The following is a 23,911-nucleotide window of genomic DNA, read 5'->3' on the forward strand; positions in this document are numbered from 1 at the left end:
TGAGGCCCATTAAGTAGTTTTAACAAATGGAAAATAATGTCCACAGAAGCAAAATAATAATACAAAATTAAACATAAGAGATTCAAGTTGATATTTTTAATAATGATAAACTTTAACAGGTTAATTGATTGACAATGCAAACATAATTGTGAAAGTACAATAGTAGTAAGCTTATATTACTAGGACTACATAATGAGTTCAAAATTGAATTCCACAAGCTATTTGAATTGATTACATATGATGAATGCAAATGCCATTCTCTACTAATTTAGTGAATATGAATCAGTTCATCATTCTTCTGCTAGGAGGTATGTAATCTTTCGCTATCATATACTTTTTCATTAGGCTACAACTACAAGTTAAAACATGGTTGTATCAAAATGTTATTTATAAGAATCTAGTCATCTATAACTTTGTAGAAGCATAGGATGGATTCTCCAATAGAAAAAAGAAACCCAAATTCAAATATAGAGCTTTATTCTAAAACACTTCCGCCAAATGACTATCATGACCATGATCATGTGACTTGTCTTTACTCAAAGTTTATGACTATGGCTAGTAGGCGACTACAAGAATCAGTCAAAGAGATGCTCGTTGCAAATGGAAATGGAGAATATAGCACAACAATATTCACATTGTAATTGCAAGGCTTACCAACACATATTCTCAATATATTACCACTTATGAATAATATCAAGCACAAGGAAATGAGGTAGATTTTTCCTCAAGCTTACTTACCTTGAGATTTACTATGCTATAACTGTAGACAATGAAATAGTTCTACTAGATAACATTAGATAGCTGATAGGTCATAAGGAAGTGCATTGTATATGAACTCCATGTTCTCAACTCAATTTTTGAAAGTAAATAACTTATATTGGTGACATTGGCAGGGAGCTTCAACTTTATATGGTCCACACACTCTGTCTTTTCATATCCAAGAGTTCAAAAAGTTGGCAGGAGCAATGGAAAGCGAAATAGAATTCCAGAGAATGGTCAATCTTTTCCTGACCTATTACCAGATCAAGATGATATAGTGGGGCCTATTTCTCCTAACTAGATACCATCCAATACAAGTTTTGGTGATGTTAAAGAAGATATATCAAATACTTCATACAAAATAGGTGATATGGTTTTTGCTTCTTTGTGATCAGGAAATCTGAGAAATGATCTTCTCACAGAGGGCACATTTTATGTGGTTGAATTTTGTGATGGAAGTACAAAGTGAATCACTTCATATGATGATGATGATTTTAGTGTATTCTTCAGGTGGGCATAGCAAAATGATACTTTCTATAATGTTGCCACAATTCAATGGTCAATACCAAATTTTGTAGTTATAGGTACATACAGAATAAGGCATTTTGGTGCAACAAGAATCAAATGTCAACACACTATCATTCAATATTTCACTGGGACATCTTAGTATATTTTCTATTTCAAAATAAGGTAGCTTGTCAAGTAACATAACTATGTCTAGAATTTAGATCTACATAAATCACAAAACTCACTTTGTGGTTTAACGATAATCTAACTCGTGATGAAGCTGCATGGTGTTGAATTTCATGTTTGCCTATCTTACAATCAATTTGGTGCATATAAGATGAGGAAATCTTAAACTTTTTTTAAAATGTCTGTACTCTCATCTCAAGTAATTTTGTTATGAAGTTGTCTTAAACTTACAAAAGAAAAAGAAAAAATGGAATATTACATTTGAATATATATAAACTTGTAAGGAAATAAAAAACACCACATATAGGGAGCTAAGAATAAAGACTTAATAAATGTAAACAAATATATGAGTATATTTATGCAAATTTAATTGAAATGACCAAGATAGAAATAGATTTTACCTTGTTTATGGTGATATTTCAACTTCAACAACTTTAATTGGCTGAAACAGTGACAAGATATTTGAACTCTAATATGGCATTAGATCTAAGATTAGGAAACTAAGTTAAAGATATTCTCGACTTTTTGAAGCCTAGAATAGGCGATGTCCATGGCTCTATCCTTGAACACTTTTTTCTTGCACACTCTCATCCGCTCTTAAATTTTACTTTCAAGACTGGTAGAATCTTTTTGCCTATGTTTGTACTTGCATTTGAAAATTAGTTTCACCAAAAAGTACCATTTGGCATCTATGATAGATAGTGCATAGACCCCATTGACTTTATTAATAATAGAAGTTAACCCCTGTTATAAATGATAAAGATACACTGAGAAGAGACTACCAAAATGTTGATGTAATTGAAATTGAGCTGAGACAAATATAATTATGAGCTATTGCAAATTTAAATGCAATGGAAAATCTATTGATGATTAAAATAACCTAGGATGAAGTCCTTGAATACACAATTAAGATAAACATCTTGAGACTCTTGGTGCACAAGCCAATGAGTAATAATCATATTTAGGAGAGTTGGTGTAAAATCAAGATATTTGAAATTCAGAACTAGAGGACTAATCCACATACAATTTTTTTCTCAATGGATAGAGCTATGAGTGTGACCTAGTCTAGGGAGGAATAATTTTTTTTAATTGATGGATGTAGCATATGAGTGATGGTTCACATGCTTGTCAATGTTTTTCCTATAGAATTAAGTAAATTGGTACCACAAAACAAACCACCAACTTGTAAAAAAGAAATAAGCATAAGACAAACACAAAAAATAGTAAACTTTAAGAGTACTAAAAAATGAGCCATAACTCTACTCAAAGAAACAAGACTACAAAATGTAGGTTAGAGGACCATTAATTTGATAAGACAACATATAGGTACATATCAAGTTAAAATCTATAAATAAGAGTAGTGAATATTAGTTGCATCTAAGAATATGCTTCCTTGTGTTATTATACAAAGGTTCTTATGTTAATTGGGTCAATTTTTGTTATCCTAATAAATTAAAAATGTTCTTCAATTTTCCATTGGGACTGTTAATTTATGACCTTTAATCACTTTAAAATGGACCCAATAACTAGAAAGGATTACAAAGCTGCAAGTTGCGTGAGAATTCATCCAATTAGGTTGTAGCTTATGTTTCTTAACACACAATATAGAGAATGATGGCATGGAGAATAAGAGAAATTCAAGTGAAGTTCTCATAGTAGGAGTAAGCTAAGATAAAGAGAATGAAATATTGTGTTGAACTGCTTGGAGCTCTTCATATGTATTTCAAGCAATGGGGATGCAAGTTATGTAGAGAACTATACAAGACAAAGATATGAGTTTTATATAGTATAGTCATTGTTTAAGCTAGCTTTGGAGAAGCTCATAATCCCCAAGTAGGATCCAATAAGAATTGTTGATCTTAGGTGTGCAACTAGTCTCAACATTATATTAGGTGTAGGTTTGGTCATGAAGATATCGACAAATTTGTGCATTGGATCAAAATTAGTTGTGCTATAGTTGCAAGTTTTCTACTCTGGTTTGTCATCCAATGACTTTAATGGGTTGTTGATCACCTTTTCCCTTTTTTTATTTTTTTAATGTGGGTGCACATGGCCAAATGTTAAAATGTTAGAATTTTATTTAAAGATGGCACTTTTAATGAATTGTGTCTTGTTATTTAAAATACAAATTTTTAAGGTTAAGTTGTTGGTACAATTCTGCTTATAGGTTCCTACAAAGCCTGAATCAATAGAGGCAGCAGGATATTGTAGATATATACATAAAGCTATCTCAAAAAGATCTCACAACTTTCATGAAGAGTGAAGAAGTTAAGATGACAGTAGGAGGCATATTATTTGTTTGTTTGATGAGGATAGAAAATAGTTCATCCCCAACTAAACAAGTTTAGTAGAAGGGGAATTCTATTTGAAAAAATGGTTAAAAGCTTTGTTGGTATTCTAGTGTAAGCCCACATTGGCATTGAGAACCAAAGACTAAATTACTTTACAATAATGATATTGTAAAACAAAATATATTCAATGGGGCCCTGGTCACAAGATTATTTACTTTGATTTTCTTTCTATCACGGTGATTTTGGTATTTATTCTAGATGCTCAGGTCAAGTCATTTGTAGTGCTAAGGATCCCTTTACATATCCTTGTTGATTGCTACAAGATTTCTCTCTTGTAGCTTGGGGATGGTGATCCTTTCACAATATGAAATATGCCTTGTTTTTGCAAAGGCTTTGGCACTATTTCACTTAAAAACTCAACTCTTACTGTGTGTATGTTTGATTTGTGTTACTTCTAGTGTCATGTAGCTTAGCATTCAAAAGGGAGATGCTTTATTTTTTCTCATTTGGTTGGCCTTTGCTATCTACTAAAAAATCCTGTGGGTATCTATATTTTGTGGAAATTTTTATGGTGGGTTCATTTGGACAGGGCATTTTTCTTTAACCAATGCACATGCTTATCCTTTTTTGTGGGACATGTTCTTCCTAGGACTCTCTCGGTAGGTGTGGAGGTTAAGATGTGCGGTAGATTTATTTCTTCTTGTGGTGTCATTTTGCATGGACGAAGGAGTGTCATCCCTTATCGATTGGCAACCAAAAAAACACAATAATACAGAATGTGACACAAATAACCCACATTTCCACTCCCAATCCTGTTAGGGTGTGTTCTCTCATTCTGTGTTGTGTTTTAGGATATGGAAAATTGGACACCCCTTCCCCTCGCTTCTGAAAGATAGGGATAGGGATTTTTGATTTTGTGAAATGGAGAAGAGTCATAGCTAGCAGAGAGGCAGAGCCAACTATCTCAATTTGCATAAAGACTTGGCTCCCTCTTTCACTCGTTTCTGCTCCTCTCCTCTAGTGAGAAGAAAGGCTTAACCAACTTCAATATAAGAAAAAGAGGTCAGACGCTTGCACTAATAAAGAGGATGATGGAAGCAACAAAATGTATACAATCTAATGAACACTAAGATAGAAATGTAGCAATTCAATCTATTCAATTATTTTCCACTTTGACCAACACCTATAAAGTATTGAAGCAGTGAAAACTCTCTAATTTTTTTTCCCTTAAGCTAATCAGTAGTTAGCCATTCTGTTCCAATTAGATGAAATTGGTTGTTTGGGTGTTCACTCAGCAAACTGAACAGGAGGACACATAATGGACAAAGCATAAGCATTGAAGAGAGTATAAATGAGTTGTAGAGCCATATTTAGCAAACTTTTCAAGCATCAATCTAGTCAAATCAAAACCCTTGAATACATATTGAATTTTTTCTCAAAGGAATTTTAACACATGAAAGTAATTCTAGTGAAAAAAAGAATTGGATACCCAATGCTAGATGAAACAAGAAGAGGACAGACTTACATGTTTCGACACTAATAAACTTCAATTACTCTCTTGTCCCAACAATTTCCTTTCCTATTTCTTTTAATTTTCCTACAATATGAAAAAGGGTGGAGCAAATGGCCCTTACTATTTCTAGGATATGCAATGCAATAAGGCATAATTGTTTAAAGGAAAATAGAAATGATTAAAGAACAATACCTCTGGATCTATGAGAACATAAATTGAAAAGCTGAAAGGTGATGCCATCATGTAAGAATTACATGTGAAAGGCCACATCCACTGTTCTACACAGGTCTTCCCACCTATTGCCACGATATGCACCATTCCCATAGCTTTCCATGGATTTTATGCCCAATTTTTTGCACAAAAGATTAGAAAAGATTGCTAGGAAATTGTAGGGTAGGCAATGGAAAATTTGAAATTTATACTTAAAAAATTGAGTGTAATGGAAATTAATTGACAAATCTTAGTGTATAGAATTTTTTTGATTTTTTTCAAAGTGATCGAGGCGGGAACAAATACAAAATAGAGCATCAAAAACTTTAGTCCCCGCCTTAGATGACAGGGACTAATAATTTCTACTCAGGAAATTATATTTTTACACCTATGAAACTTTGTATCCAAACTAATAACAAAAGAGTACCCTTAAGAATGTATACACATACCTATAGAAATAGGTAAAAGTTTGCACCTACTTTTTGAGAAAACAAAAGCTCTATCAAAGGAGAATTTAGTTTGATGAGACAAGAATTTGATTTAATAAAAAATTGATAAGACTAAATTTACTTGTAGAATCGTAGACTTACAATCTTTGGTTATGTTATGTATTGTTTAAGACATACTTACCTTCTAGCCAAATGAATTCATAAATTTAAATAATTGTCAACAACATATTATTCATATAGGATGTAGTAACTAAATGTTTTAGTTTAGGAAAAACATAAATTTGAAGCTCTTACATGTGGAGTAAAAATTGCTTAAACATTCCTTTAATAATTTCTATAGATGAAATTATATATTTTTACAACTATGAAACTCTGTATCCAAACTAATAACAAAATAGTAGACTTAAGAATGTCTACACATACGTATAGAAATAGGTAAATGTTTACACCTAGTTTTTGAGGAAACAAATGCTCTATCACTTATGATGTTCCTTCTCTATTCCGATTATTACTATTTCATCTCTCAAGTTCTCTTATGTGCAATCTATATTTTATTTCTATCCCTATGCCCACCTTTAGATATTTCCACAAATATTTATGAAATCCAACTACAATCAACACTCACATATAGGGACATACAACAAGCCCAAGGCCCACATTCTAGGTGGCTATATATCAAAAAGTGATGAAAAATGGAAATAAAATTATGCACTAATAAACATAGAGAGTTTTCATGTAGCTAGGTGCTAAAGGAAAGGTTTTAAACTAACAAAACAAATCCCTTTAAGACCTTATGACAACTATTGTCTTGACTATTTTTTCGCTTGATATAATGAAGACAACCAAAAATAAAATGAAATTTGATTCATCCCTTTAAGTAAGGGAAATCTCAAATGCTAAATGATAGAAATGACTTTCATAGCAACATTTAGACAAAAATAAAAATCAAAACTCAATACACAAATTTTCTATTAACATTCATACATATCTTGACATAAATCCTCCCCTCACGAGAAAGTTTGATCTAAAACATTTTGCTCAGTAATGCTAACTATATTGAGCAATGTGAAATATATTTGACAATGACAATAAACAATGTTTTAAAATAACAACATTTACAACATATCTCTAACATAAAACCCCCAACAACTTAGATAGTTTTACCTAAAAACATGATCATAAATAAAAACTTTAACATGTATTTTCTTTAAATCTTCAAATCTGCACCCCTCCATATTGCAAACCTTTTATTTTCCTCTCTTCTATATTCTTCTAGTTCAAAAAGAGGGGCTCTTGGTAATGAAGTGGCATAATGGCATGATATGATTGTATTTGATTTGATCAAAAGCGATGCATAATAGATATAAAAATTTCATTGTCATTAAACCATCTAGGTGTACATGGAAGAATCCAAATAGATATAATTATTTGGTTGTCAGTATACTCTGCAGCTCATTTCATTCCATTACAATAATATTTTAAGGTCAATCCATAAACAATTTTCTCTAAAAAAAAACAAAAAAAATGAACCATATCAAAAATGAAAAAACTACACAGATCAGCTATATTGATGGATTTACACAAGGGTTTCTAGCTAAAGAGAAACAAACAACAACAATCCTCATAATTGTACATCAAATTAAAAAAATTATTCATGAAGAAAGGAAAAATGCTAAAATGAGAAACAAAACTCTCATTGATCTGTTATAACCTAGCAATAATCAAACTTGCCAACACCTTAAGCTCATTAGAAATGAAGTTCAAAACATTGAGCAACCGTAGAGGATTTTTTCAAAAATGTCAAATGAAGAAATAAAAAGAATAGAGATATTTTTTAATGAAATAAATAAAATAGAGAGAATACAAATAAATAAGAATATAAACAAATTTAAAGGAAATAAAATAAAATAAAATGAAAATCAACTTAAAACAAGTGTCACGTAATGACTTGTATTTGCAGTAAGAAAATATAAAAGATTAACATAATTATCAAGTATGAAAGATACAATTAGTAAATAAATATGAAAGTTTTAAACATATTGAATTAATCAGAAAATAGTTAATAGTATTTTATTCAAATTATTATTATTATTTATTTTTTACTTTTCTAAATAAAAAGATGGAGAAAAGTTAATACAATATAATATTTGATATGAAAAATTAGCATATTAATAGTAATAACAATAATCCAAGATAATTATTGTAGACATCTCCTTTGCCACTCTGCAACTTGAATGCCTTTGTTGCTCCTTTCAAAATTTGAATCTTGCTTCATGGCGGGCCCTAAGCCTCCGAACCCCCACCATGCTTGGACTTGCAGATGGTGTTAGCCCTGCACAGGGATTTGGACATCCCGACAGAGCGGTGTGGGGCTGTAGAAAAGGGATGAAGACAACCCCTGGCCCTATCTCCTTGGGAAGTGAAAAACTTGATGGTGATCCAGTGGAAGGTGGAAAAATGATGTTGATTAGGACCCCCACTGGGTGGAAGAATGCACTAGTGGGTACTAATGGGGCTAGTAATTTAATGGAGGATCCCAAGATTGTGCACAATGCTAATGGGCCAGTGATCTCTCTTCTAGATACATTGGTGGATAACATCACTTCTAGTCTTAAACTATGCATTGTTGGGAGATTTGTTGCTTTCAAACCCACAATAGAGATGGTCTGAAATTGGGTAGGCCAAAAATGGAAGATTAAGGGAAGTGTTTGGTATTTCTGTAATGCCAAGCGACCTTTTTTGTTTTAAATTCACTACGGAGGACAATATTAATTTAATGCTCTCGAGAACTTGGTATTATGGAAAGCATTTCCTTGCCTTAACAAGGTGGCATTCGGGCTTTGATGCGAGGGTAGAACAAAACAAAATAGCCCCTGTCTGGGTACGACTATTTGGATTACCCCTTGAATTCTAGGATGAGAAGATTCTAAGATGGATAGGGAATTCCTTTGGTCATTTTGTCACTACGGACACAATGACAATGAAAAAAACTAGGCTAGTGTATGCCAAATTTTGTGTGAATGTGGCATTAAATTGGGCCCTCCCGACTATGGTCACTCTAAAAACTAAATGGGGAGAGAAATACCAACCTATAGAGTATGAGAATGCAGGACTTTTCTGCCAGAAGTGTGGACAATTTGGGCATGTCATCGTGGACTGTAAAGTCCAGCTGTAGAAGGAGAAACAAAAGGAGGGATCCCTAGGAATTGTAAAAGAAACCCTTGGGGAATCTTCAGAAGCTCCTTGGCTAGATGAGGCTATTGCAGGCACTCAAGACCTTGTAGTTAACACGGGGCAGGATATCCCTGTAATAGGGGTTAGGGAGCTAAGTGAACCTAGAGTGGAGGAGACTTTAGATGAAAAGGAGAAAATGGAAGAGTATCCATTTAGAGAAGAGCTTGAGGAATTATTAAGGTCACCTTTGGGAGGACCTTAGGAAGGAGAGATGATGGAGGAAGGTGAAATAGTGGCACAACATTCCCCTCCTAGTTTTCTAGCAAGTCCAAGAAACAAGGGATTACAAGAACAAAAGTCTATAGACTGTGTTACCCGAGAGAGGGTATGCACACCTATAAGAATTATGAAGGCCTCTCTAGCACATATAGTAGCAAAAGTGATGGCAAGTTTATTTTAAGTGGAAGTTGAAAAGGAAATAAGCCCCACTTCCCCATAGGTGGATGATAACGAGGAATGGGAGGTTCAGAAAAAGAAGAAAAGGTGGGGGGTGGAGCGAGGGGGGTGGGGGAAGACCAAGTAGCAGAGCAGCTATGACAAAACAAGCAGCAAGGGACATGGCCAGTGGTAAACAACTTACACTAGAGACTATAACGAGAGGTAAGAAATGAAATTTCTTTCTTGGAGCTTAAGGGGGTTGAATAACCCTTAGAAACAATATGCTTTGAAGCAGTGTATATTCTAGGAAAAGGTTGACTATGTGTTAATCCAAGAAACAAAAATGTCTAGTGTTAATTTTGGTAGACTAGTGGGTCATGTTTGGCCTAGGGCTACCTTCACACATGTGGATGTTGAAGGAACCTTACGGGGTATTGCTACCATGTGGAACCTGTGTTCTATGACTAGATTTGAGTTATGGAAAGACAATTTTTTTCTAATAACTGAGTTCCAAACTAGTAATCAAAGATGGGGGATTATCAATATATATGTTTCTAATAATAAGATAGGAAGAAAAGAAACCTACAAAAAGCTAGAAAAGATAATGGACACTATGAAGGAAAAATAGATAATGTGTATGGGAGATTTTAATACTCCCCTTTACAGTTAAGAAAAGTTAGGGGGAAATAGAGACTATCCTAAAAGCTTGCAAGATCTTCATGACTTTATGGGAAAAATGGATTTGATTGATGTAGACTTGAGAGGGAACCCATTCACCTAGACTAATAATAGAAAAGGAAGTGATCTCATTCAAGTAAGACAGGATAGACTGATGGTGATGGGGAACTAGGATCGACTAAGTAATTCTTTTCTAGAGAACCTTACAAGAATTGCTTCTGACATTCCCCTTTAATCTTTCACTGGGAAGATGATATAAAAGGAGGTCTGAAACCCTTTAGGTATGAAATAATGTGGGAATCACACCCGAAATTCAAGGATATAATACAAGAATGGTAGAATATAAGGATAGATGGTACAAAATTGTACAGACTAAGCCAAAAATTAGATAAAATAAGGAGAAATGTTAAGGGCTAGGCTAAGAGTTCCTTTAGAGATTTGTCCAAAGCCAAAAGAGAGGTAGAAGAGAAACTTAAAAAATTGTAGGGGGAAATTGTTGAGGGTAATAATTTGGAAGAATACACAAAAAGAAGACGAGTACAGAAAAAAATGGAAGGATATAATTTTGAGAGAGGAAATATTTTGGAAGCAAAGATCGATAGTACAATGGTTAACTAAAGGTGACAAAAAGACTACCTTTTTCCATCGATCAGACTTGAACTATAAAAGAAGAAACAAGATGAACAAATTGGAAGGAGAAGGGGGAGGAGAATATAAGGAACATGAGGAGATGGGAAGACATGTTGTGGAATAATTTAGCAAGGCATACACAAAGGAAAATAGACTAGGGAATCAAGTAATAAGAAGAAGCTTGATAAACACGATCCCACAAGTGCTAGGAGAGGCACTGGAAAATAATAACATTCTAGGAAACATCATGGAGGAGGAAGTGAAAAGGGTTGTGTTTTCTATGAAATCTTGCAAAGCCCCAGGATCAGATGGTTTCCCCCCGACATTTTTCCAGCAATTTTGGGAGGTTATTAAAAGTGAACTAATTTGGGCACCCAGGGATTTCTTTAAAACGAGGAAGATGCTAAAAAGGATAAATAAGACTTTTATTGCCTTGGTCCCTAAGACTCCATCACCCACAAGTCTCCTTGACTTTAGACCTATAAGCCTTTGTAACACTGTTTATAAGGTTTTTGCTAAAGTAATGGTCAACAGGATTAAGCCCTTCCTAGAGAACATTATAGGCACACCACAAAAGGGGTTTGTGCTAGGAAGACAAATCTTGGATGTTGCGATTGTATATGCTATATTAGTATGTTAGAAACACTAAACTAAGAAATCAAAAGCTTTTACAAACTAAAATACCATAACATAAATGAGAGACTAAAGAGGAAACCCCAATTGGAAATATGAGCCAAATGAATGGACTCTCCCAATAGAATTTGGCTCTTTGCTTGGTAGATGAGTCTATGGATTGGGATGTATGCTCAAGATTCTCAAACTATGCTTCAATGGTGGGGATGAGTAAATGGCAAATTGGTAGCTTTGTGAGCTCTCAATTTGGCATTATAAGGGTGTGGTTGATGGCTTTTGGTTCTCAAACTAACATTATAACTTTGGCTTAAAGGTTGTGATGAAATGGCTTGGGAGGGGATTCAATTTATAGGCTAAGGGCTTGAAGGATGGAGGGTTAAGATGCAAGGAGAGATGACAGCTTAAGGAGGGCTAGGATGCACTCAAAGAGGAGCACATGGATTGTGCTTGTTTAGCACCAACCAGGGAGTGACACATGTCACAAGGTGAGTGGATGGAGGAAAGGGGAAGGATGAGTCAACAAAGGAGGCTCAAGGGATAATATCTTCATAAAGACCCTTCATAATGGCTTGTAAAAGCAATGAATGGGCTTGTAAGAGTCTTTATGGCCTTTGTAAGAGCATTGAAGGCTTAGTGGTTGGGATATTTTGGAAGGAGTTGAGATTGTTGACTTTGCTTGGCTTAGGAAAGTCTTAAGCTTGCTTAGGGAATGTGACAACATTGGGGGGGACTAGGCTTGGGTTTAGGATTAGATTAGGCTTGTTAGAGATATGCAAGTGGATGGCATTCATGAGGGTGGGTGAGTTAGTGGCTAAGCTTGGTTAGTATGGGTGGATGGGGTGGATTAGGCTAAAAAAGGGGATTTAGGGATAAGTTAGGGGCTTATTAGATTTGAGGGTTTTATTTATCAAATAGATTTATTTGATAAATGGGGATTTTGGAATTTAGATAGAAGAATAGGATTAATTGATAAATAATAGGTTATTTGATTTATCAATTAGGACTATAGATGATTAATTAAATTAATCAGCTAGGGGATGGCAAAGGATTAATTAAATAGGAATTTAATTAATGATGCCTTTAGAGATAACTAAATAGGATTAGCAAAGCGGTGTAATCAAATTTAGGTGTCTACATTTTGCCCCTCTTTGACATAGTGTTAAGACAACATTATTTCAAAGAAGTTCGAACGAAGACGACATGAAGAAGATGTTTTAGCAACAAGGTTGCCCCAGTCTCGAATAAGAAGAGGAGAGACTAGACTTAGATGATGCCCCCTCAAGAAGGTGGCAGGAAGAGAAAGCGAGGCTCGACGGCTTCTTGAAAAGTACAAGAATCCAAGATGAGCAAGGAGACTTAGATTGGCTTAAGAGAAGAGGTTTAGTTAGCTCAAACTCTCACTACAGGAGAATGATAAAGGGAGAATCAGAGGCACAAGAGGAAGCAAGCTTAAGACTTTCAGGATTGGGGGGAGGATGAAGGAGTGGAGCGCTATAAAAAGGAATTTGGGATAGGGAGATGGATGAGGGGATTATAAAGCTGATGCAACAGGATTTCAAAGAATCAGATTGGCAGAAGATGGGTTTCGGAGATCCCTAGGACTAGGATTGTGGATCTCGAAAGATGAGGCTTGGTGGATTGATTTGGATTGGTGGATCCCTAAGACTAAGATTGTGGATCCCTAAAGCTAAAGGTGAGGAGTGATTCAAAGAGATACTGATGCATAAGCTGGGGGAGGAGCGACAGATGCTGGAGATGGATGGGGGATAATGGAGATGAAGGGGATCCATTGAAGCATTTTGAGCAGGGGGGTACTTCAAAGAGAAGTACCACCATGTAGTTGAGCACTAGATTTTCTATAGGGCTGTTGGTTAATTGTCAAGCTTACCAAGAACATCAAGGCCTTTTCACCAACTGTCCAAAGGACTGACGGACTGACTCAAAACAAACACGCAAGGATTGCCCCAGCATCACACATGAATCTCGAAAGAATCAGAGTGGAACCAACACTAGGTAACCCACAAGCAGAAAAGAAAAACAAACAAAAGACTTGATCAAGACCTTACGCCCAGATTGCCCCATTCACAATATACCATGATATGGAAGATCATGGCAACTTTGAGGAGGGAACAAAAAGATTGCTTGGAAAAGATACTTCAAGACCCAAAAGGGAAGATTCCAAATCAAAAGAAAGCAAAAATTCAAAAGAGAACTATTTGCCAACGAGATGGGTAGGACAAGCTACTAATGGACCAAGATCAGACATGAGAAAAGTGATATCCTACAAGGATCTATCGAAGAGCACTTGAGCTGATGGATCGGGATGAGTGATGCGTCTGGCAAGCTGAACTAAGAAGGATAACACTTTGGTGACAGGAGATCTAGCTAAAGGATGCATTGGAATAGCTAACCAAGGGTTGTGCGATGTGTGCAAGATGCTGATCAAGGAGGAACTGACATGAAAGCTGGCTAGATACAATGGTACTAAGCTAAAGAGGATGTACAAGCTGACTAACCAAGATATGTTACAAATGTACAAGGTTTGTTCATGTTTGGGTTTTGTGAGATGGAAATGTTTTTGAAGGGTGGGATGTCTGCAATAGTTGATAGGCGGATAGGTAGATGGTTTGCGAAAAGCTTAAGTGAAAATGAGATTCTTTGTGTGCATGTGATAGGATACAAGCTAGGATACAAGATTATTTACAAGCTAGAATATGGTACAAGCTTTGGACAAGATTTGGATATACAAGCTATGATACAAGAGGGGATACAAGATTTACAAGCTGGGGTACAAGATTTAGAAGCTGAGGTACAAGATTTACAAGCTGTACAGGAGGTATTTATAAGCTCCATTAGATTTTGGATATGTGGTTGGAACACCAAAGGAACAAGCAGGTGCATTATGGGATGGTGGATGAATGGATGAAGGATAGGATAGTGATAGATAATGGATTAGTCTTAGTACACAAGGCGCCTGAATTACCAGGTTTTCACCAAGGTACCTATCCAAGGCGCTTGAATTGCCAAGTTTTCACCATTAGACGCTTATTTCTCTTTACTATTTTTTTTTAATTTTTCAAAAGCTGGGTATACCAAGGATGTTCAAGCATAGAACTTTTTGAGATGAATGATGTTAGTAGGATCATTCAAGAGTTCTCCTTCCGGTGTAGATAGTTGATAGGTTCTGGAACCAAAGGATGCTATGACAACATAAGGACCAAGCCAGGTAGGTTCAAACTTGCCTTTCTTTTCTCGATCTGCTTGGACTTTCATGTTTTCTTTGAGTCTTGTTGAAATTCCTTTTGAGATGAGTTTGATAGATAGTGAGATGATCATAGGCTTGTTGTCGCTTCTCGTCTAAGAGATCTAGCTGGGTGAGCCAAGCTACTCTGTATTCTTCATCTGATATTTGCCCTTGCAAAGATATGTGCAAGGAGGGAAGTTCAACTTCTATAGGTAGTACCGCTTTGGCACCATAGACTAAGGAGTATGGAGTTGTTCCTGTGGATGTACGGAAGGAAGTTCGATAGGCCCATAGGGCTGGATTTATTTGTAGGTGCCAATCACGACCGGAATCATTGACAACTTTCTTTAGGATTTTGAGGAGGGTTTTGTTAGTTGCCTCTGCCTGGCCGTTACCTTGTGGGAAATATGGGCTAGAAAAGCGGTGATGGATGCGGAGGGAAGTGCATAATTCTTCCATGTTGAGATTTTCAAAGTTACCTCCGTGGTCGGTGAAGATGGTGGATGGGATGCCGAAGCAACAAACAATGTGGTACAAGATGAACTTGGAGACCTGAACTCCTATAGCTGAGACTAGCGGGACTGCTTCCACCCATTTAGTGAAATAGTCTGTAGTTGTTATTATCCATTTATGTCCATCAGATGAGAGAGGGGTGATAGTTCCAACTAGATCAAGGCCCCAATAAGCAAAAGGCCAAGGTGGTACAATAGGCTGTAGATCCTATGCTGGAGCGTGCACAAGATTTATGTGCTGCAAACATGGGAGACACTGTCTAACAAAGTCACAGGAGTCTTCTTCAATGGTAGGCCAATAGTAGCTTCCTCTAAGGATTTGTCGCGCTAGGATAATACCACTCATGTGGGCACTGCAAAGTTCGGAGTGTACTTCTTTTAACACCATTGCAGCCTCGTTTTGGTCTAAACATCGAGAGAGATTATCGTGATAACCCCAACGATATAGGGTATTGGCTATGATAACATAGCGGGATGATTTTCAGATGAGGTTCTGACGTTGGGTACGTATGAGGTGAGGGGATATGATACCATCGTTAAGGTAAGCGTGAATCTCATGGTACCAAGGGGATTGGGGACCAACCAAGATACAAACACGGTTTGAATCCTCATTCGCAAAGGCGGGTGTGAGGAGCTGCTCGACTAAAAACTCATACTGTGTAACTACTTGGGGAATTTCCAAGAGCGAGCCTATAGTAGCCATAGCATCTGCTGCTTTATTCTGTATTCGAGGCACTTGTGTAAACTGAAGCTTTGTAAAATGCTGGGTTAGTTGATCAACTAGCTCTTTGTAGGGTAATAGCTTTTTATATTTGGTTTGATATTCATTTAAGGCTTGCTTGATGATGAGCTGAGAATCACCAAAGATTTGTAACTCAATGATGTTCCATTCTGTAGCTATCTTTAATCCTGCTATGAGAGCCTCATATTTAGCTATATTGTTGGTGCTAGGGAATTGTAGCTTAAAAGCTTTTGGAATGTAATCTCCTTGAGGTGTGACCAACAATATTCCTGCCCTTGATCCACGAGATGTATGAACCATCAAAATAAAGCTTCGATGGGGGCTGTTCTTCAATTAGGCTGATATGCTCATCTAGAAATTCTGTGATCAAAGGATATGCATCTATTAGAGGTGCATCAGCTAGGTGATCTGCTATAGCTTGCCCTTTGATTGCCTTTTTGTCCACATACTGGATGTCAAATTCGCTAAGGAGCATAACCCATTTGGCCAAACGGCCTGTAAGTGCTGTTCTGGAGAGCATATACTTGAGAGGGTCTATCTTGGAGACTAGTTGGATGGTATGACTTAGCATGTAGTGGCGAAGCTTTTGAGTTGAGAAAATAACTACCAAACAAGCTTTTTCCATAGGAGTGTAATTGTGTTCATAACCAACTAGGGTTCTACTGATGTAGTAGATGGCTCTTTCTTGGCTATAGTCATCAAGCTGTGCTAGAAGTGCCCCTAGAGTAGTAGGCGTTGCTGATATGTACAAAATTAGGGGACGACCAGGAACTGGTGGAACCAAGATAGGGGGATTGGTGAGATACTGCTTGAGCTGATCGAAGCTGCACTAACATAAAGGATCCCACTTGAAGTTCTCATCCTTCTTCAGTAAATGTGAAAATGGTGTACACTTATCTCCAAGCTAGGAGATGAAGTGCCAAACAGATTAGAGTTTTCCTTGAAGAGAGCAAAGCTGTCGCAATGTCTGGGGAGGAGGCATGTCTAAGATAGCCTTGACATTATTGGGGTCGATCTCTATACCTCGTTTAGAGACTATAAAGCCTAGAAGCTTGCCAGATGTGACCTCAAAGACACACTTCTTGGGATTCAGCATGAGGTGATATTTGGCTAACCTATCAAAGACTTTCTCCATATCAGCAAGATGATCCATGAAGGTGTGAGATTTAACCAAGATATCATCCACATAATCCTCCAAAATGCTATGGATAAGATCATGGAAAATGGCTGTCATAGCTCTTTGATAGGTAGCTACAACATTCTTTAGGCCAAAAGGCATCATGTTGTAGCAAAAGGTTCCCCAAGGGGTAGTGAATGTTGTCTTATGCTGATCCTCTTCTGCAATCTTGATTTGATTATACCCAAAAAATCCATCCATGAGGGACAAACTTTCATGTCCAGCTGTAAGATCTACAATCATATCTATGTTGGGCAAGGGAAAATCATCTTTTGGACAAGCTTTGTTAAGATCTCTAAAATCAACGCAGATTTTGATGTCACCGAAAGGTTTAGTGACGGGGACCACGTTGGAGATCCACTCTGAGTAGTTGATAGGTCAGATAACCTTAGCAACTAACATTCTTTCTAATTCACTTTTGACTAGTAATGCCACCTTGGGGTGCATTTTTCTAAGTTTTTGTCTGATGGGCTTGATCTTTGGATCGACTGCAAGATGATGAACTACAAGCTTTGGATCAAGTCTTGGCATGTCCTGATATGACCATGCAAATCAGCCAATGTTCTCTCTTAAGACCTCAAAGAGGAGGTTAGCTTGGTCTTGTGATAGGGATGCAGCAATGTGAACAAGTCTGGGGATCTCTGAAGAACCGATGTTGACTTCTCTAGTATCTTCAATTATAATAGAAGACACCTCTGGTCGATTATCTTGAGGAGGCAATGCTAAATTCTCATGTTCTTCTTGTGGATCTGGATTTTCTCGCTGAGGGGTTCTCTTCGCTGCCTTAGCTAGTCTCAGATTCACCTTAGTTCTAGTTTTGGGTGTATCGGAACTAGGTTGGGGATTTTCTCCAAAATACCCCTTGGGGTCTAGCTTGTAGATATAGGCAGAATCTGGCTTTGTTTGCTTATGAGGAGTTTTGGCTCCCATGAATCTCAGAAGCACTTCCTCTAATGTGAACTCATCAATGTGTATGACGCTTGGTTGGTCCCAATCTATTAGTTGTGGATGGGCGAGTGGTAGGTCAATGAGGTGGATGGATAGTTCTTGGAGAACAGAGTCTCCGAGGGAGATTTTCTCTAGGATATCGTCGTAGGCTCTCTTTTCAACTTCCTCAAGAATGTCTTCAATTTCGAAAAGGTTGCGGTGAATGTTCGAAAAAGCGTGACCATCTGTATTGATGCCCCTAGTTGTGGGTATGCCAAAGCCAAGACCTGACTTCGATTCCCACTTGTGTGCGTCAATGGGGCACTGCATGCCTCTTTCTTCTAGTCCTAGACCACCACCTTGATAGTTCCATTTGTCAATCATGAGCTTATTTTCTTGGGGATACTTCTGGCTGAAGTGATCAAGGCGTGCTTGATTTCTTTGAGGTGCATCCTTATGTAACCAATTGTTGATATCGGGAGTGAGCTCCTCATGAAGAAAGATTTTCGAGGATACAAAGGTTGTTGGGCCAAAATATTTGTATCGAGGAGGTGGAATCTCCTTAGCTTTGTGATATGTTGGTCGTCCATGGGCATGTGGATTAAGTGGGAGTGCCCCGACAGCAAATGCATCTGACAGACTATACTCTCCATAGCCTTTGTTATTGATCTTCATGGTCGACAGGGTGGAGGCGAGGATGGTTTTTGGGTCATTACAAGTGTGGCATGAGCTGGCGATGGATGTGCTGATATCAATTCCAGGGCAATGGTTTGTATATGAGGCTTCAACCACATTGCAGTAAGCAAAGGGTTCTGGATCGGCATGGATGGTTACCTCAGTGCCCTGATACGAAAATTTGATGCACTAATGGTAAGTGGATGGAATGGCTTTCATGGCATGAATCTATGGGCGACTGAGGAGGATGTTAAATGGTAGGTTTAGATCAATAACATGGCAGAGTGTCTCTTGGATGACTGGCCCAACCTTGATTGGCAACAGAATAGTTCCTTCTGTGGTTCTTTCCAAGTTGTCATAAGCTTTGATGGTGATAACCTCACTGATGATATCTACCTCAGTATACCCAGCTTATTTTATGAATTTTAGGGTGCAAATATTCAAGGTTGATCCATTATCTATCATTACCCTTTTCATGACAAAATTGGATACCATGATGGCTATGTGAAGTGAAAGGGTGTGATCTGGCTCGACCATGGGTATGTCAGTGGGTTTGAATGATAGTGCACATGAGGAGGATAGGTGTCTAACAAGATTACGAAAATTAGTAGCGTTGATATCTGAAGAGACACGGGATTCTATAAGAGCACTGTCAAGGATGTTTTTGTACACAGGACTAGTGTGGAGAAGGTCTAAAATGGAGATTTGGGCTGGCATGTTCCCAAGGTGTTCAAAGATATTGTACTGGCTTTTTGATGGAGCTGATGGTGCTAGTGAAACTGGTGCGCCTGTGATGTTAAATCATGCTTTTCGAGTGGTGACTGCACACTCATTGTTTGGTCCTTGGATATTGATAACATTGACAGAAGGCTCTTTCTCGGATATACAACCTATGAGGCTACCATAGTCTATATAGGATGAAGTTGGTCATTGTTCTTCCCATGTTGTTGGTTTGGCTGGTGGTTGTTGGTGTTGTTGTTTTGGATAGGTGCTTTTCTAGGATTTTGATTGTTGTGAGGAGGAAAAGCATTTTGATAGATCTGTAAGCCTGCATTGGGAGAGGTTTGGGCACCAACGGTGATTTCTTTCTGATCAATGAGGTCTTGCACATAATCTTTCAGTTTCATGCATCTGAGGGTGGTGTGACCTTTTACCCTATGAAATTTGTAGTACTCATTGTCTTTGTACCATGCAGCTTTGGATTGGCTTGGGTTGATTTGCTGGGTAGGAGGAAATTTGATGAGGTTTTCCTTGACTAATTTCTCAAAAATGACATCCAAAGGTTCACCAAGGGGTCTATAGTTTCTAGGTGCAGGTTGGAATCTGGGCTTTTGTCCTACAGCTACATTGATGGCATTAGCTTGATTGCTAGACCCTTGGAAGTTGGGTCTTGGATTGTGGTTTTCATAGCTTTGGTTATTCTGATGTTGGTAGTTGATAGCTTGTTGATTGTTTGATTGATATGGTGGGTTAGACTAATTTTGGGAAGGACCAACAATATTCACATGTCTGGTGTCAGTGACGCCATCTGTTGCAACGTGGTTGTTTTTGTTCCAATACCTAGACTTTTCATTGGAATGTGATTGATTTTGGTTGGCTTCCTTGTAAATCTTGACCACACCATCTTTAATGAGTCCTTGCTCAAGGATCATTCCTTTCTCTTTGATATCTTTGTAGGTCTGCAAACAGTTCACGATCATGTGGTGAGCTAAGTTGGGATGGGCATTATCAATAAATATTTTCACCAAATGGCACTCTGGCAAGGTGCAAGATATGCGGGTGGTAAGGGTTTGCCATCTTTGTAGATATTCGGGAAGGCTTTCTCCACCTTTTGCTTAGTGTGGACAAGATCAACTACTAATAGCTCTGTTTCAACAAGATGGGCATATTGGGCTACAAATGCCTTAGACAATTCAGCGAAGTTTTTAATTGTGCCATATGGTATTCTATAAAACCATTCAAGAGCTGGTCCAGCCAAGCTTTTTGGAAAGAGGCGCAAGAGGAAGACGTCATTGTATGCCACTTCTTGGCAGTGCATATAAACTTCTTTGATATGTGTGACAGGGTCTCCTTTTCCTCTAAATTTGTCAAATTTGGGTGTCTCAAAATGCTTGGGAAATGGTTTTTGGATCATTTCCCTCTTGGATGTTCTTCAAAGATGTTTTCATGGCCTCCCATTCTGAATTAATGGGTGATGTCTGGGGTGCCCCCAATGTAGGAGTGCCCTGAGGTAGGTATGTGCTAGATGGGGCAATGGAATATGGATGGCTTTGAGGTATGGGCTGGTAGGGATTGTACATGGCTTGGGCAACTGAATGGTGGATGATGGGTTGCTGAGGTAGAGGTGGCACATATATGCTGCATATGTTGTGAGGCTTGTTGCTGATATTGGATTTGAGGTTGGGATTGAGGAACATAAGCTGGCTGTAGGATAAATGGATTTCTTTGTGGAGGTAAGGTATAAGATGGGTGTGAAGCTTGGGGAAAGGATCAGGGAGCTTGTGGAACTTGACTTTGGATTTGAGGAGTTTGACCAATATATGTGGGTTGTGCCCCCATTTGGGAAGGTGTCTACATGGCAAAAGAGGCCAAGTAATTGGTGGTTGGTGGTGGTGGATTTCCTCCTAGAAGTGGCATAGAAAAATAGTTGGTAGTAGGAGGTAATGGATTGGTTGGTGGTGGAGGTGGTCGGAATTGAAAGCTTGGGAATGGAACTAATGGGGTTTGATAGCTTGGTGGTTGGATTTGAAAGTTTGGTAGAGTGGTGGCAGGAGCTCGGGTCACTTGAGAGCTTGGCAGAACATTGGTAGTAGCTGGTGGGGTTTGATAGCTTTGTGGAGTGAGGGTAGTAGCTTGTGGATTTGTGGCTAATGGCACTGAGCTCCAAGGACCTAGTGGAAATGATGGAATTGTGTTTTGAGATGATGTAAAGAAGCTGGGGGTGATGAAGGGTTGATTACTTGGCCCCATGGGTGGCATCCCGATTGTGTATTGCTGAGGTTGGCCAAAGATACTAGCACTGATTTGGGAGATGGGTGGATTTGGAAGGCTAGGTTGGGGAGTAGCAGCAACAATAGTGAAGGGAGTGAATGATGAGGTGCTTTGGGCGAAGGGGGTTTGGGATGGAGTGGTATGGACCAATGGTGGAGTGTTGGTGGCTGGATTAGCTTGTGGAAGGGAGATTTCAACTTGGGTGGAGGCTAGTATGTTTGGGTCTATTGGATCATATGGGGTGGGTTGAGGCTCTTCTTTTGGCACATATTGAGGATAATTCGAATCATAAGAGCCTATGGGTGGTGGGAGTTGTCCAAACAATAGGTGAGATGGCTCTAATAGGGGAGGAGGTCTTCCAAATTCGAAGGCTCCAATGTTGTCCCTTCGAAAGTTAGCCATGATTGTTTCCTTGTTTTTTTCTATAATGGCATTCACCAATACTGCATTTCCTGGTTGGTTCATGAAAGCTTCAATGTCAGTAGGTGATGGTATAGCGTTCTCTGGGCTGAAGGATGGTTGAGTGCTCAAGGGGAGCGATGCTATTGGATCCAAATGATAGGGCTCCATTGTTTCCTTCTTCTTCTTGCCTAAGCGAGTGACGGGTGGCATGAAAATGCAGAATGTTCCTAGGGATGAGATGCAACAATGTTGATGGATGCAAAAGGGGGGAAGGCTTTTCTATGCAAATGATTTCCTAGGTTGAGGCAAAACTATATGACAAAAACCTAAGGAGGATTGGGTTGAGGATTCTAACTTCAAAGATATGTTGCCAAAACACGAAAGGTCTACTTTCCTAGGTGCAAGCTTGGTGGTGATTGTGTCAACTTAAGGATAGACTGATGATCCTTTAGGAAGAACACGAGATTGACCACTTGTGGATCCCAACCTTTAGCTCAAGGTGATGAGGGATAACAAGTGACAAAGCTAGATTACCCTAGACAAAGCTCTGTCAAAGGGATAACCTTGGTGAGATTGGTGGATTTAGGAATGGAAAACTTTTGGCAAGGTGACAACAATTTTGAAGGCTTGGATGTGAAGCTTTTGGATTGCTGGCTAAATGGTTTGGTTCTAAATGAGATGGATGAGCTAAAATGCTTAAGGGGAAGACTAAAGATGGCTGGCTTTCTTACAAAGATGACTGTAAAGTGAAGCTCATGCAAGAAGATGTAGAGAAACAAGGGGGTCTAATCATATAAGTCATGCCTAGTTGGTAAGGCATAAGCATTGTTAACTCCTGGATGTTGGTTAAGTTGGATGGTGCGATCTAACCAGGCATCTTGAAGGGCTTCATCAGCAACTTTGTCCTCTGCTTTGTGGAGTTTGGCAATTCGAGGGCTTGGTGTTAGTTCCTTTCTCTTGGCTGAAAGTTCTTGGTATGCCTGAGATGGTTTAAGTTTGACTTTGTGAAACTTCTATTTGGGTTTGGGTTGCTCTGACATGAATTCTTGAATCTGCTTGGCTTTGAGAGATCTCAGTTATTTTTCTTCAACTCGTTCGACTTCTAGAATAGGCAGTGACTACGGTAAGTATGCCCTAAGCTAGGATTGACCAAGTTTGGAAAACATGCATTCAATAAGTAAAAGATCAAGCAATAGATAGAAACAACCAGATAGAAGTTTTTGATTCTCAGAATGTGATACTTGCGCCAAGGAGTGTGTATGTTCAACAAATGTTTCAATCAGTCACTTCAAACACATTAACACCCTAGATGGTTGTTTACAAGGCTGACAGTTGGTTTAGCTAGGGAGTCCTCGATATACCCAAGGTACATGAGGCCCAAATCCGTAGATGAAACCAAAAAGATGTCACACAGCCAAGAGGAGCGGTAACCCACTTCTCCTCTTTCACTTCTCAAGGGTATAAAGTTCCTTGAGGCTTAGCCCAAGTGACAAAATCTTGATTCCAAGAGAGGTGTCTTTGGATTCACCTCCCAATCTTTATACTTCGTTGGAACGCTGGAGTTGAGGTCGTCCCAAAGGGTGATGAAATCCCCAAGCAGGCCTCCTAAAAAAAGAAACAAAGTTTTGGATCTTAATCTTATGCACCCAAGATGGCCTCAAAAGATGACAAGGGGAGAGAAGACTTGGATGATCTTGGGCTAAAAAGCACGCTTGTTCCTTTACCAATTGACTCTTATGTGTATTGATCTAGACTTTGCAAGCACTCATGTTT

The sequence above is a fragment of the Cupressus sempervirens genome, chromosome 1 (genome assembly GCF_028749045.1).
Source record: "Cupressus sempervirens isolate cs-2001-9-10 chromosome 1, ASM2874904v1, whole genome shotgun sequence".
NCBI classification, from domain to species: Eukaryota; Viridiplantae; Streptophyta; class Pinopsida; order Cupressales; family Cupressaceae; genus Cupressus; species Cupressus sempervirens.